This window comes from Vombatus ursinus, unplaced genomic scaffold (genome assembly GCF_900497805.2).
Source record: "Vombatus ursinus unplaced genomic scaffold, bare-nosed wombat genome assembly UNPS02014837.1, whole genome shotgun sequence".
In the NCBI taxonomy this organism is placed as follows: Eukaryota; Metazoa; Chordata; class Mammalia; order Diprotodontia; family Vombatidae; genus Vombatus; species Vombatus ursinus.
The window spans coordinates 6,965,160-6,979,980 of record NW_020954615.1 but is presented as its reverse complement, the minus strand read 5'-3'; the positions used below and the strand labels follow the sequence as shown (position 1 = coordinate 6,979,980).

At 41.9% G+C, this 14,821-nt stretch overlaps 1 pseudogene; it reads right to left on the bottom strand.

Moving 5' to 3' along the window:
* Window positions 1-4,743: 4,743 nt before the first annotated feature.
* Window positions 4,744-5,250, bottom strand: LOC114026342 (annotated as a pseudogene).
* Between the last annotated feature and the right edge of the window lie 9,571 nt (window positions 5,251-14,821).

Below are 14,821 nucleotides of genomic sequence, written 5' to 3'. Positions count from 1 at the left end.
GTATCTTCTATTTATTAGCAATGGCTAGGTGTTGGAGTGGATAGGGTGCTGTGCTCAAAGTCAGGGAAACTCTTCCCGAGTTCAAATCTGGCCTCAGACACTTACTGGCTGTGTGAGCCTGGGCAAATCATTTCACCTGTTTACCTCAGTTTTCTCATCTATAAAATAAGCCAAAGAAGGAAATGGCAGACCACTCCAATATCTTTGCCAAGAAAACCCTAAAAAGGGGTCACAACAAAAATCAGACATGAATGAAAACAGCAGCTAGCAATCACCAAAATGGGGTGAATGGTCTCTTTCGATGACCAAAGACCTTGAGAGGGGGCTAACAAGGTCTTTTATAACAATTAGCAAGATGATAGAGCAAAATCTTGAGCAACATAGGTGTGTCTTCTTCTGATTGGCTATCCGTGACAGTCAGAATTGAAATTACATTATTTGGACTTCTTCTTCTGAAACCTCCCTCCCCCTTAACCACAGCAAAGGTGTATGATTCAAATCAGGAAACAAAGATTCTTAGGCTAGGGGATTGGTCTGGCTGGTGTTGGGAGTTACTGCAATAGTTTACATTGATGAGATTTGACCTTTTAGGTTAATCAAGTTTCTTTGGAAAGTGGGTGATGGGTGAAGTTACAAAGGTGGAGGTGATTACAAGATAGATAAAAGGTTGCCTTTTATGCAAGTTTCTCTGGGGTTGCAGGTAGTTGGTGAAATTTACAAGGGGAAGGAACTGAGAAAGTGAATATTAAATCTAATTTGATTAAGTTTTAGGAAAACAGAATTAAAATCAATTTTAAATTTTACATGAGCTGAACCTCTATGCCCTGCTCAAGCATTCATTAATTCTTATTATTTGGTGTTGCCAATGAGAATACTGTCTGGTTTATGAGAGTTTTTTATTGTGGCTATGGATTAGCATGCTACTTGCTTCTGAACCTACTGAATGCTTATTATCATTACTGAGCTATATTGGATTTGACTAAATCGTTTCATCAACCACCATATTGCTCTTTGATGACTGATTAAATACTGGCATTACACAACGACATCATGATTCTCCAATACCGTTACTAACATGAAACAACAAAAATAATAGCATTTATATAGTACTTTAAGGTTTGCAAAGCACCTTACAAATATCTCATTTTATCCTCACAACAATCTTGAGAGCTAAGTGCTATTATTATCCCCACTTTACATATGAGGAAAATGAAACAGACAAGGTTAAGTGACTTGCCCCAGGTTGCTAGCAAGAGTGAGGCTGGTTTTAAACTGAAGTTTTCCTAATGCTAGGTCCAGCACTCTATTCACTATGTCACCTACTTGCCTCTAAACATTGTCTTTTTGGAAACACTGATGTGCATAAAGGTTTGCTGTTACTTAGAGGAGACCCTATGTTTCGGAATGAGGATGTCAGAAAAGTTTTGAATAACAATGTAGGAAAGGTTGGGTATATTATGTGAATGTGACAAATTACTAGAAATAATTCAGAGACAGAATAGTTACTGGATATTCGTTTGCTCTCCCATACCATGTGAGGCGGAGGAAATATTTAATCAAATGATGACTAATGAATAAAGGGGCAGCAGAGCAGCTGAGGATCAAGTTTTAAAATGCATTTGTATTTTCCCTGTTCAGCATCAGGAAAGACCCTGGTCAGCAGAAACAGTCCATTCAAGTATGAGGGATGCAAAATCTGTATTGTTAATCGATGATACTGTCTCTACTTGTGTCTCGATGTCCAAACTGGGATATCTCCCTTGAATCAGGGAGTAGGGTGGTAGATCATCTAAGGGGGGGGGGGGGGGGGGGGGTTGTTTCATTAGAATCAGTGAAAGACTTATCATCAGTACCTCATGTAGGGAGCACAAGAGTGGAACTGGTTCACCTGAATCATAAAGGTGGGAGAGAAAAATTAATATTACCTCTGATTACTACTGTACTGTTTCTGATTTTATGCTGTATTAATTTTATAACTGAATCTGTATTCACCTGGTTTTAGTTTAGCTCAGGAATCCAGCTAAGCTAATTCAAAGTTTAGTTTAGGAGAAAGGTCATTATCTCTCCTCTCATGGCAGTATCCCCTAGGATACTTAATGAATATCCATTTTAGTCCCCTAAAATTACAATCCCCAAAAGATATGTTCTGTCCTTTCCTGTTTTTGTATAGTTAAGGGAGTTTTTATTTCTCCTGAGGAGACAGTAGCAAGTCTGTCCCTAGCAAAGACTGAGACTACAGATGGCCCACCACAAAGTAATTAACATTCCCTAGTTGTTAAAGAGCGGCATGACCTTCCACACTTGAAAGCCAACCCACCGTTCCCCAACTGCAGCCATTTGTGATATTCTCCAACCACCCAGAGCACCTCCTTTCCTGTGTCTCATCCTTTCGGGGTCCCTGGCTTTGCTGAGGTGGTCAGAGTGATCCAGTTTATTAACAGCTCTCTGTGTCATTGTTAATAAACTGTTATCTTGCCTGGAAAACTTGCCTCAGCGTTAGTTTACTCATCGGTGAACCCTCAACTGAATGTGAGAGAGACGTCCAGTGAATCAGGCAGGAAGGCTTTGCCAGCATAGAAATAGATATGTCATACTAGTCTGAACTAGAAACTTTCTTAGAAGGTCCATGACCCCGCTGGGAACAGGCATGGGGAGCCTGAATTACACAAGTGTCATCAACACTATGTGAAGAACCCCTAACGGTGAAGTGAACGGCTAGTGAGAAGCCTCTTCTGGAAAGCTCTGGGCCTTTTTAGAGGCCAGATGGCCAGAGAGCCAGATGGAAAACTTGTCTACAAAATTTGAACAATACTTGGGGGAGGAGCATATTCAGCATTACTTGAATTTACATTTTAACATGGAAATGAAAAATCATCTGACTTTATCCATGTGGACATATCAGAAAGATTAGAAGAACTAGGGACAGTAAAGCCTGACATGAAGGATAGGTTACACTGGAATGAGTGTGCATGGGCCTATAATACAATAAATTCATAAGAGTACAGATGGGCTGTGTGACCCTGGGCAAGTCACTTAACCCCAATTGCCGAAAAAAAATAAATAAAAAAAGAGTACAAATGGGTAGCCCAGACTTTATGCAGATGTCAGACAATGGATACAGTAAGGAGCGTGGAAAATGGGCCCCAGGACATCCAGAAGGATACCCACTGGAAGCCTTGCATGCAAATGATTCAAGACCATGTAACAAAACATGGGCTGAAGATACAAAGCAAAATCTCTGCATCTATAGAGATGCAGAGATGAAAACGGAAATCTTCCAAGAAGAGTACCATGGACAGCAACAGTCTCTTTGGAAATGCGCTGGACCAAAAGAACTGACCCCTGTACACAGTCAAGCAGTGTACAGAAAGGCAGACTGGATTTCTGTTACAGCTGTCAAGAAAATGGCTAACCAGAGACTGCACAGCTGAACCAGCCAGGCAGGCACGAGTGGACAGCATACTCCATTAGTTTTATGCGAGGGATTCGAAGACGATATCTGTAGAGCTTCATGTTGGGTTTTTGTTGTTGTTTTTGCATATCCAGTGCCAAGGCCATATAGTAGGTGTTTAATAAGTGTTTGTTGAATCCAGTATCACATTGAACAGAGGCTGACCTGCACAAAGGCTATATAAAAGAGGGATTTTCGTTGAGGACTACGTGACAAAAACTAATCATATTTGGGATACACTGAAGTAACCCCAGGACATCATGCTAAGAGCTCAGGATGACCTGGATTTTCTCTTGGGTAACCAATGGTTTTCTGTGTTGAATCTGCACAGTGCCTATTACCATATGCCTTTGGCAGGAGAAGATAAAGAAAAGACTAATTTAATCTTAAACATTACTCTACACACACTGGGATCCAGTGACACTGGCCTCCTTGCTTTTCTTCTGACAAGACTCTCCAGGATGGTTAGACCAGTTCATAACTCCACCAAAACTACAATAGTATCCCTATTTTTCCATATCCCCTCCAGCATTTGTCATTTTCCCTTTCTGTTATGTTAGCCAATCTGATGGGTATGACGTGGTATAGTGAGCATCTAGTTTCTTAATGAAAGCTACAACATAGCACAAGTTGGTAATGTAGTAACCATCCCCTCCAGTTATCAGTTGGTTTGGATTATAGAAGCAGGTGGTATAATGACTAATGACTATTGAACTGAAAACATTGGGGGGGGTGGAGGGATGGGCCAAGTTGCCCCTTCAAAACAACATAGGGTGTGTGTGAGAAGCCATCAACAGATGATGGCTCATTCTTATATCACTGAATATGTCCTTTCTACACTTGGTGATAATAGGCCAGCTTGACCCAGGGGGACAAACATGTTTAAAATCTATTTCAACAACACCTGCAATTGCTTTCACCACCTTATCAGAGACTTTTGGAATTTTGACCTCAACAGGGACACAAAGCATCTCCAGTACTCAACAGTACATGGCTCTAATATGCTTTTTTTTTGCATTGAAGTTATGTATTTAACAGTTTTACATGTAATATTTATACATAATAAACTTTTGAGTGCTTTTTCCAATTTAAAAATCTAAAGAATTCAAAAATAAGGCATTCAATATTTGAAAAAAGTACAGGTTTACAAAATGTGTATATTGTCATGAAAACTTCACACCAACATTATACACTCAGAAAAAAAATACAAACAGGATATATTACAAATTTATGTAGCAATAACTTAGTTCAGATCATGCAATAAAAAGTATATTAATCAAGATACACAAGCTTTTAAAGGGTCTAAACTTAAGGGCTATTTTTTTATTTTTTGCAGACATATTAGGTATGCAAATCCTTAAAACCTGTGACACTTAATAGCTGAAACTCTTTTCTCATATTTTCATTTGTTTTCCTGGTAAAGCTGCATTGCTGGCTATTGGCAGGACTGTTGGGATTAGGTTCACCCAGCAGAGACTGAATTGGTGTTAAAATAGAGGACACATTATATATTGGATTCCAACGAGTCTAGAGGATTTCTAAACATATGCTACCATCGGCATAGACATTTGGATGAAACATCTTTGATAAGAACCTAACAGTGGAAGGCTTATCCAGATACTCTTCTGAGAATTCTATTACTAGTTTAAAGGTACCATCCTCAAGGGGTGTGCCTTCTGGCCCAAACATAACTGCATTCCACTGCATGATGTTTTCAGTGGCACTGCTGACATCCACGGGTGGGTTTTCTTTAATCACTTGAAGTCCCACATGAGCCTCCTCCTGGCTGGGGTCAACATGATCCCCCGTCTCACCCCCCAAGGTCTGTGTGAGAGAAGAGTCCTGAACTACCCACCCCCTACCCGCCTGCCGTAGCACTCAGGAGCACCACCACCATCAAAGCTTCACAAACAACCCACAATCTCTAACGTTTTTGAACTGCAAGATTCTTAACACCATCAGTAATTTCCAGACAAAATACACATTTATACAGGTGCATCCTGATATACTTTCCAATTTGGTCCACTGTTTTCTCATTCCTTTCTAGGGGCACTTTCCCCTAGGTCTTCAGTCTCTTTGCCATATTCTGGTAAAATCCCTAGCACACTCCAACTGCTCCTCACTATTGCTATCCTTATTCACTTTGGTATTGTGGATAGGCATGAACCATTGTGAAATGTACTAGTAAAATGTTCTGCGTGTTTCAGAATTTATAGAAACAGCCTATCAAATGATGCTTTGCCTCATGCTATATTTGTTGCATTTATTTTTATTCTGTTTTTTTTTTTTTTTTTTAGGCAATTGGGGTTAAGTGACTTGCCCAGGGTCACACAGCTAGTAAGTGTCAAGTGCTTGGTCTAAGGCCGGATTTGAACTCAGGTCCTCCTGACTTCAGGGCCGCTGCTCTATCCACTGCACCACCTAGCTGTTCCTGCATTTATTTTTAAAATTATTTTTTAATAAGCAAAAATCTACTTTCTCTCCCTCTCTTTTCAACCTGCCCTCCATTGAGAATGAAAGAAAAACAAAACCTGTTATAAACACGTATAGTCAAGTAAAACAAATTTCTGCATTGATCATGTTCCCCCCCTGCCAAATATATCTCATTCTGTAGTCCTTCACCCCCCTATAGGAGGTAGATAGCATGTTTCATTATTAGGCCTCTGAAATCCGTGGTTAGTCATCATACCGGGCAGTTTCTAATTCTTTCAAAATTGTTTTTCTTTACCATATTGTTGTTACTGTATAAACTGTTCTCCTGGTTCTGTTCACTTCCCTTTGCATCCCAGTCTTACCAAGTTTCTCTAAAACCATTCTCTTCGTTATTTCTTATAGGGCAATAATACTAGAACACATTTACACACTGTAACTTCTTCAGCCATTCCCCAGTTGATGGGCACGTCCTCAGATTCCCATTCTTTGTTGCGTGTATTTTTGGTATTTGTTATTCATGACACTCTAAGATTTAGGGTTAATAACCTTTTGTTATTGTTACGTGCTTTATATCTGGAGCTATGTTGTAAAATTAAAGATGGCAGATCTGTGCAGCTGATTTTGTAAGGGACTGAAAAATTCCAATCACTGGAGAGGAAGAAGAATAGCCTAGACTTGAAGAGACTGCTGGGATCCAGAGTTCTGCCCATCTCTTGATCTCCTTGCCAAGCAAAGAGGCAAGGTAGCCGGGGCAATGCTAACGTTGAATACAAATAAATTTGCAAAACACTGTAAAGGATGATAATGGAAATCTCACAGAAGGCAGCATGTGGGAAAATAAGCCAGCGAAACAGAGTGAGATCCACATCTAAATCAATTCGTCCCAAGAAAATCAAACTGGAAAAAGAACAAATGGAAGAGCGCTGCCAGGGTTTCTGTAGGATTCTCTTCTCATGAACTGACAACAGAACCACCGCACAGAGACTCCTAGATGAGGAAGGGAAAACAGCATTCAGAGTTAAGGAACATCAAAGAGAATGGGCTGATGATACTTTTGAAAGTTAAAGTATTTCAGAGGGGTGCAAATTCCCAAAGAATGGAACAAAGCCTAAATGGGGTCCCCAAAGGTAAGTATGAAGATAGCAGGAACTACCAACCTATATACCGGTTTTTGTCACCATAAAATCTTTGAGAATGTTTTCTGCAAGCACTAAGGCCATCCTTGGTAGGAATGAGAAGAGAACACTTGGTAGAAAGTTCTTTGTAGCAGGTCACATCCTCACAAATCACTCAGTTGCCAGAGATCCTACCGTGCTTCTTTTTTGTTGTAGCTATATTTGGCTCGGTAGAGTAAAACACAGCCTCAAAGGCTTGCCTCCAAGAACATCTCTCCTATATAGGATTAAGATTACAAAAAACTCCTTGATAGATAACCAAATAACTTTTTCCAACCAACCTTTGAATAGCCACATCAAATGAGATGTAAACCTATCCCAAAGATATTCATACTGGTTATGTTCCAGTCCAATTAGCCTAGTATGTGCTTCTATCTTTCTATCTTCCATCAACCTTCAATCTCCCATTTCACTGCTTTTGAAGAGGTGGCAGCCCATGTCTGAAATGCACCTCCTTCTTTACCTCCAGCTCCAGAACTCCTAGCTTCCTTTAGCACACAGCTCTGGTTGTCACCTCCTACAGGAGGACTTCTGGGATTCCCTTCTCCTACTTACTACTGCAGTTCCCCACATGAAATCATTTTGTATATATTTTGTGTTCCCTCACCTGTGTATATATTATATTCCCCTAGGAAGATATATTTAGGGGGGCAGCTAGGTGGCGCAGTGGATAGAGCATTGGCCCTGGATTCAGGAGGACCTGAGTTCAAATCCAGCCTCAGACACATAACACTTACTAGCTGAGTGACCCTGGGCAAGTCACTTAATCCCATTGCCTAGCCAAAAAAAAAGATATTTAGGGCAGGTACTGGATTGTTTTGTTGCTGTTGTTTTGTTTTGTGGGGATTTTGGGGGGTGTATTTTTGTGTATTTTATATATATATATATATATATATATATTTATATTTATATTTATATATTTTGTCCATACACACACACACACACACACACAGAGCTGAGGACATATAGCAGGTGTTTAATAAGTGTTTGTTGAATCCAAAATAAAAACTGAATGGAGACTGACCTGCACAAAGTCCAAATAAGAGAGAATTCCATACAATGATAATAGCTGACTCTTATATAAGACGTTAAAGTTTGCAAAACCTACTATACACACTATCTCATTCCTACCCCTCAATAACACTGCACATTTTTGCCATTATTATTATTAACAACCTCATTTAACAGATGAGGAACTAAGGCTGATGAAAGTTAAGTGACTTCAATCAATTAATAAACAAAAATTTAATAAAACACCTACTATGTGCTAAGCACTGTACTAAGTGCTGGGGATAAAACAAGAGGCAAAAAAAACAGTCCCTGCCCTCAAGAAGCATGTAGTCTAGTGGGGGAGAAGACAAGCAAACAAATATATACAAAGCAAGCTACATAGAGAACAAAAAGGAAATAGTGAAATGAAGGAAAACACTGGAATGGAGAGGGGTTAGAGAAGGCTTCCTGTAGAAGGAGGGATTTGAGTTAGGACTTGACTATAATCACATAGCTAATAAACATCAGGGACCAGACTCAAAACCAGGTCTATGAATCAGCTCCTAGTCTGATGCTAAAAACTCTGCCAAGCCGCCCCTTGCTAGCTTCTACCCTTTCCACCTGGACTTTGCTAACACTCCTCTTCCTACCTGTCTGACCACTCCATCTCCTTCGCTAGATCATCGATCGTGTCCAGCCTCCTCTGTGTGGGTGCTCCCCAAGGCCCTCTTTACTTTCTATACTCCCTTGGTGATCTCATCAGTTCCCACGGGGTCAACTACCATTTCTAGACAGTTAACACCCAGATCTCCATGCCCAGCTCCAGTCTCTCTTCTCAACTGCTGTCCATGTCACCAACTACCTATCAGACATTTCCAACGGGATAGCCTGTAGATATGCCACACTTGGTAACATCCAAACCAGAACTCATCTTCTCCCCAAATATCCTAACAAATCTCCTGGTTTCTAGTGAGGGCACCTCCATTACTTCCATTCACCCAGGTTCACAACCTTAGGCATATCCTCAACATCTCATCCTCACTCATCCTATATATCCAGTCAATGGCCGAGTCTTCTCATCCTTCCTCCACCACAGATCTGATGCCCATTCCCTCCTTTCCACTCACAAGGCCACCACCCTGGGGCAAGCATCGGCCACTTCCGTGCCTATTGTAAAAGCTTCCCAATTGGTCTCCCTGCATCCAGTCTCTCCCCTTTCCAATTTCTCTTCTACACAGCTCCCAAATTGATTTTCCTAAAGCACAGTTCTTGCCATATTACTCTCCTGCTCAAAAAGCTTAAGTAGCTCTCATTTGCTTCTAAGATAAAAAACATATTTCTCTGGCTTCTAAAGTAGAGTTGGTATCTTCCACCTTCTCTCTCAACACTAGAAGCCAAAAGCACCCAAAGTAACTGCAGAGCCCAAAGAATCTCCAAGACCAGCAGGAGGGGGGAACAGCACTTAGCTCTTCTCTCTCCTGCTCTGGCCAGTCCGTCATGCAGGGCAGGGCACTGATCCTCACCCAAGGACCTTTCCTCATCTGGCTCCAGCCTGCCTTTACAGGTTCAGGACACATTCTTCTTTCTTCACATGCTCTACTTTCCAGCCAAAAGAAAATGCTAGTTCCATGGGCATGTGGTTTTTACTCCCGTTAGAACATAAGCTCCGGGAGAAAAGGGACTTTCATTTTGTTTTTGTATCCCCAGCACCCAGCCCACACTAGGGCCTTAGCAAATGTTTGCTATGTTCACTGCACCTGCTTGGAGAAGACAGAAGTGCTGACTGCCTAGAGTCTGAGCCTCTAAAATGAGATACCTGGCCATTCAGAAGAGGCTGGCCTAGCCACAACCAATGCAGGAAAAAGCAAATGAAGGAAGAATGTTTATCACTTGGACTGTGACACCCAATGGGACGGGATTTAATCCATCAGCATATGTCTTGGACAATTAGCCACCCTGCAGGTGGGTTATAATTAAGTGGCCCATTCTTCCCAATAGGCACATTACCTCCTCACATGGCCACTCCCATAGTTCAGATCCATGTCACCTTTCACTTGGACAACTGTAGCAGATTCCTGGTTTCCCTGCCTCAAATATCTCTCTTCTCCGATCCATCCTTAAGTGATTTTTATAAAGCATTCATCTAACCATGTTATTCTCTTACTACATAAACTCCAAAGAGCCTCTGTGGTCTGTAGAATCAAATATAAAATCCTCTGCTTGACCCTGAAAACCAGGCAACCAGGCCCCAACTCATATTTCGAACCTTGTTATATATCTGCTGTCCTTCCCACCCTCTGCCAGCTTGCCTGGCTTTCTCCTTGCTCCTTATATATGACACTCCATCTTGTCTTCATACCTTTGCCTTGGCCACGGCCCAAGGCAGGAAGTCTGTCCTCCTTACAGCAGCTTTTAGGATCCCTTATTTCCTTCAAAATTCAATTCTAATTGTTCTTCAGGTGTGTCTAACTCTCCATGACCCCATTTGGAGTTTTCTTAGCAAAGATACTGGAATGGTTTGCCATTTCCTTCTCCAGCTCATTTTCCAGATGAGAACTGAGGCAAACAGGGTCACACAGCTAGCGTCTGAGGTCGATTTTGAACTCAGTTCTTCCCAACTCTAGGCCTGGTGCTCTATCCGCTGCCCCATCTAGTCACCACTCTTCATTTTCCATCAGCTGCTCTGCTTGGATTCCTCCAGCAGCAGCTACCTTCTGTATGCTGACTTCTCCCATTGGATTATAAGCTCCCTTAGGGTAGGGACTGTCTTTCTTTTTCTTATTTGTATCCCCACCTTATTTGTTGTAGTTTAGTCATTTTCAGTCATATCAGACTCTTTTCAACCCCTTTTTCACCCTTTATCTTGGCAAATACACTAGAGTGATTTGCCTTTCTGTCTCCAGCTCATTTTACAGGCAAGGAAACTGAGGCAAACAGGTTTAAGTGACTTGCCCAGGATTACACCACTATTAAGTGTCTGAGGCCAGATTTGAACTCGGGAAGATGGGTCTTCCTGTCTAAAGGCCCAGCACTCTGCCCATTTCCCACCTCAGCACAGTGCTTAATAAGTATTTATTGACTAATGAACTTCTAGAAGAAGCCTTTCCTGATTACCTTCAATATTTCCTTGTACACAGTTTTTTACATGTTGACTCCCCCATTAGCCTGTGTGCTCCTTGAGAGCAGAGACTGTTTTTTTGCCTTTCTTTGTATCTCTAAGACTTAACATGGTGCTTGGCATATAGTAGGTGCTTAATAAATGCTTGTTTTCTGATGCATCTGGTTGCTAGAGTGCCCCCCTCCAACTATCTTAAATTTATTTTGAATATATTTTATATTTGCTTAAATATGTAGAGGTTATCTCCCTTGATAGAATGTAAGGTCCTTGAGGGCAGGGACAGCTTTATTCTACTTTGCGTCTGCTTCTCAGCCTGGTTTCAACTCCAAGAGAACAAGATGCCCCTCCCAGGTTAAGCACACCACTTCTAAACTCAGCTGCAAACTCAACCTCCTCTTTCCTCTAATTGGAGGGCTGGAGGATTGCATACCAAACTCCTCCAGAAGCCTTCCTTTACAGACGGCAGAGACTGGCCACTCAGCTTACTCTACTGTCTTTGTGTGTGCTGCCTTCCCTGGGTTCAGCCCACTTAACAGGCTGCCCCCTGAGGCAGGCCCCGCCAGGCCCCCCCCCCCCCCTTTTCCTGCCTCTTTTTTTGCACTGTCTCTCTCTTTACATTGCAAGCTCCTAAAGGGGAGAACCCCTCTTTATTAATTGTATTTCTAGCATTTAGCACAGGGCCTAGCACATAGTAGGTACTCAATGGATGTTTATGATTGGATTGGATTATGTATCCCCAGCTGCTTTGTTGAAGGACTTGTATGAACTCATGAGGAAGGAAGCGTGTACAACCAGAACAAGTTAAACAATGACCACAATTTAAAGAAAAACAACATTAAAAGACAATAGTGCTCTAATCAATACAGTGACCAATGATGACTTCAGAGGCCTGAGGGTGATATATGGGCAGCATGCTCTGAGGGTAAGCTACTGGGGCCGAATGAGGCACACACTGTCAGACAAGGCCAATGTGCTGATTTGTTTTTGTTTTGTTTTGTTACAATGGAGGGTTATATTTGAGGTGGGGTGGGATTGTCCTTGTGAAGTCACAGGGATTTTTTTTTAAAGCATTCATTTAAAGAGAGAGCAGGTTGGTCAGACAGTGAGAACAAAGTTTAACAGACGGACATAGACCAAGTGTTATATTGGTATCCATGAATGAATGAATGAATGAATGAATGAATGAACGAACGAAACGAATTTTATGAAGTCATCACTATGTCCCAGTCTCTGGAGATACAGACACAAAAACAAAATGAGGGTCTGCCCTCAAGGAGCTTACAGGTTAAAGAGGGAGACAGTAAGCGAGTGCCAGACTGGGGATACAGAAAGAAGCAAAAGACAGTTCCTGCTCTAAAGGAGCTCACCCCCTAATGGCAATAGACAGAGTGGAGTGGTGCACTTTGGTCTAAAAGTTATAGAGCAAATGAATGGGGCCTAAGTTGACAGGACCATCCAGGAAAAATAACCAAATTGGTTGGATCATGTTTTTTTTGGTTGGGTTGGGGGGGAATCCAGGAGGCTGTGGAGGAGGTGGTTGGACAGGAGGGTGTGAAGTTAATGGCCTCCAGGAAGCATTTTGGAGTACATGGATAAAAACTGCACGGGGTGAGATGGTATGGATTGTTTATTGTCTGAGACCCATTAAAGTAAGTATAATTTTACAAATGGTCTTCGAGCCTACTCTTTCTCAAAATACTTTTAACATCACTAACAGGTTTCTCTCTTTCCAAAGGTCCTATAGTATTTCAAAGGCCAGCTAGCGTGACAACCAGACCTGACAGAAAAACTTAGATAAACTAGCCAGGGAAGAATTAGTTGATTTGTAAATCAGTATCCTTTCACCTACATCAGATAAAATACACATCATTAGGCTATTTGATGGAAGGTGGCCCACAAAACTCCCTATTGCTATAGAAACTTACAGGAATCTGTGGTCACTGATATGTAAATTAACACCTTAGGTACTCAGCCCGGTGCGAGGTGGGGGGCAAGCTTAAAATAGTACTAGGACAGGTGCAAGGGAGAGTTAGAAAGCTAAAAGCTGCGGGGAGTGAACCTTCTGTAGGAGGAAACATTTGACTTGGTTGCCAGTGGAGCTTATGTCCAGGTCTATATATAAGAAAGCGTTGGGGCATTTGAATAGTATGGTTCTAGGAGGAGAATTCAGGATAGAAATTACTGAGGAGGGAGAGGCATCTGGCTGGCAATGAGGAAAGAGTGTGGGCCCTGAAGACCAAAAGACTTGGGCTCAAATCCCACCCCTGACTCATCCTTAGCTATGTGTCTGGGACAAGTCACCAGGACAAGTCACTTAATGTTCCAGCCAATTCTCTAAGCCTACTCCAATGCAGAGAAAAAGCCAACCCAATATGCATTGGTAGAGGGAGTTTTCTTATCCAGAAGCTTCCTATACCAATGAATTCACAAGCCCAGTCCTTATTCCTAGGAGGAGGGAAGAGAAAAATGTAAGGATGACCTGCAAATACAATAGGTCACTCATTGGCCAGGTGGGTGGTAAATGCTAAGTAATGACAGACACCATAGAAGGCAGGCCAGCCCTAGACTTAATCATCCCTTTGTATGTCATAGTGGAGGGACCTTTTCCTATACTCGGCAGCTGGATGGCACAGTAGATAGAACACTGAACCTAGAATCAGAAGACCCGAGTTCAAATTCAACCTCAGACACTCACTGGCTATTTGACCTTGAGCAAGTCATTTGACCTCTGCCTGCCTCAGTTTCCTCATCTGTAAAATGGGGATAATAACACCAACCTCTCAGAGTTGGTGTGAGGATAAAATGAGATCTTTGTAAAATCCTTTGCAAACCTTACAACAGTATATGAATGTTAGTTATTATTACTTCACTCTCCTAAATGTACAACCTCTGGTTTAAGGGTTTCTTTTAGATATCCAGGAGCTTGTATTATGACATCACTATCCCTAGATGTGGGGCAGCTAGGTGGCGAAGTGGATACAGTGCCTGGAATCAGGAGGCCCACAGTTCAAATCTGACCTCAGACAATAGTCGTTAGACCCTAGTCAAGTCCTGTTTCCTCAGTTCCTCAGCTGTAGAATGAGCTGGAGAAGGAAATGATAAACCACTATAGTACCCTTGGCAAGAAAAACCCCAAGTGGGGTCACAAAGGGTCAGACATGACTGAAAACCACCTGGACAGCCTTAGGATATAGCCTGGGCCTATGCTCCCTCCCCCATTCAAACTGTTTGTACTACATTCATAATCTGCTCTCTGCTTTCTAAGATGACGACTAGCCAGATTCATAAACAGATTTATTCTAAAGTTTAATGGGCAGTCATGGGTGACTATGTTCTACTTCCCAAGCATCATGTTTGGAATAGTGGACTTGAGAGTCAGGAAGAACTGAGTTCAAACCCTGCCAGACACTAGCTGTGTGACCTTGAGGTTTCTTTGATCTGTTGGCCTATGGTCTCAGAATCTGGATGCCAAATGGATTCCCACCACTGCGAGGCCATGAGCTACACCCGATAAAGGGAGCAAGTTAGACTTCATGACCTCTAAGGTACCTTCCAACTCTAAATCAATGGTCCTACGAGTCCCCTCAGGGTGGAGGCAGCATAGACATAGACTGAAATCCAGGGCTATTTTGTGTAAGAGGGAAGCAGGTGGTA